The following is a 1631-nucleotide window of genomic DNA, read 5'->3' as shown; positions in this document are numbered from 1 at the left end:
CGGGGGTTGGGACTGAGATAAGGTGGTGGGGGTGGGGGGGACGAGGAAGCTGGAGAAATCTGCATTCATCCCGTGGGGTTGGAGGGGTCCGAGGCGCTGGTCCTCCAGGCGTCGTGTGTGGCCATGGTCTGGCGATGGAGGAGGCCAAGGACCTGCATGGCCCTTGGAGGAGGGGGAGGGTGAGGGTGAGGGGTGAGGGTGAGGGGGGAGGGGGAGGGGGGAGGAGGGAGTGGATGGGTGAGGAGGGGGAGGGGGAGTCAAAGTGCTGGGTTGGTTGGTGCAGGTGTCCCAGAGGCTGTTCCCTGAAACGTTCAGCAAGTGGGTGGGGTCTTCCTTCAGTGGACAGTCCGCCCGTCGATCAAGGGAATCAAGAGTCCCCATTGGACGGGACTCCCATCAAACACATGCCCCTCCCCACCCGATGGGTGGGACTTCACCTCATTGCGTATTCCCGATGCCGATCAGCAGGTTGTCAAGGGAGGGGGCGGGAGCTCGCAATCCATTGGAACGGGCTCCCGTCAAACAGACGCGAGCTGTCGGTGGTACCTCATCTCATTTGGTATTGCCGCTGTCCATCAGGCGAGTAGGGGGCGTGACCGCAATCCATTGGACGGGGATACCATCCCGTCAGCGGGTCCTCACCTCATTGGTTATTGACGCCGTCGATCCGGTGACTGCAAGGCGGGTCCACATTCCATTGGACGTGGCTTCGTCCAAAAGGCGCGCAATCTGGGGTGGGACCTCATCCTATTGGCTAATCACGCCGTCCATCAGGGAACTGAAAGGCGGGACCGCGGCCCATTGGATGTGACTCCCGTCTAAAACTTGCACGCAGTGGGTGGGACCCCACCTCATTGGGGGATTCCCACTGCCGATCAATCGACCGGAAGGCGGGACTCCCACTTTGAACCGTCCGCACAATCATCAATCAGAGGCCGTGCGCTTGTTGGGGAGGGAGGGGGGGTTGGACCCTCACCCAATTGGACGGACGGCCCGTCAATCGTGCGCGGACCCACGGTCGATTGGTCGGCATCCCCGTCAATCGCGGGGCTCGGCAGCGCCGCTGGCCAATCCCGGTCCAAGGTGGGTTTTGCAGGCGAGGGGGCGTGCAGCGCTGGGTAGAAAGCATCAGAAACGGTTTTTTTTTCTCCAAACAAAATCTGTCTGTGGTTGGGGGCGGTCATAAAGGTGATGCATTTCAATTAAAAAGGATGTAGCCGTCCCACCGCAGTTTGCAGGAATCACACGTTAGGGGAAGGAGAGCGAGGGCAGATAAAGGAGATTGAAAAGAAGCCGCGGCCTTCAGTGATTCGCAGCCGGGTCAGGCCTCACGGCCTGCAGGACGGGGTGAGAAGCTTCCGCTCGTCGGCCTCTCTCGACACCACGCTCCCTCGACGCCGCACAGACGCCGTGCTTCTGCCTCTCTCCTCCGCCCGTTTCTTATTTTCTTCACATTTTTTCTTTCAAAATTCCCTCGGAGTGTCGGCTCCCGGAGCACTGCGCCTGCGCGAGGGGGCTGGCCGCTGCTCAGTGCGCCTGCGCGCCCGCGGAGCATTCTGGGGAATGTAGTTCTCAGCCCTCCCCTATTCTCCCCTTCTCTTTCTTTCTCTTTTTAATCCTTACCACCCCCC

General features: G+C 60.5%; 1 protein-coding gene across 1 annotated transcript in view; it reads left to right on the top strand.

Annotated features, from left to right (window-relative positions):
- The first annotated feature begins 1089 nt into the window (after positions 1-1089).
- LOC122544755 (histone-lysine N-methyltransferase SETDB1-like) overlaps positions 1090-1631 on the top strand; it is a 40398-nt gene continuing 39856 nt past the window's right edge. The window contains exon 1 of the mRNA XM_043684079.1: positions 1090-1347. The gene's annotated coding sequence lies outside the window, so the exon portion shown is untranslated. The remainder of the gene's footprint in view (positions 1348-1631) is intronic.

Source organism: Chiloscyllium plagiosum, chromosome 51, assembly GCF_004010195.1.
Source record: "Chiloscyllium plagiosum isolate BGI_BamShark_2017 chromosome 51, ASM401019v2, whole genome shotgun sequence".
Taxonomy (NCBI): Eukaryota; Metazoa; Chordata; class Chondrichthyes; order Orectolobiformes; family Hemiscylliidae; genus Chiloscyllium; species Chiloscyllium plagiosum.
Note: the sequence above shows the minus strand (reverse complement) of the source record. Positions and strands in the feature narration are given on the sequence as shown.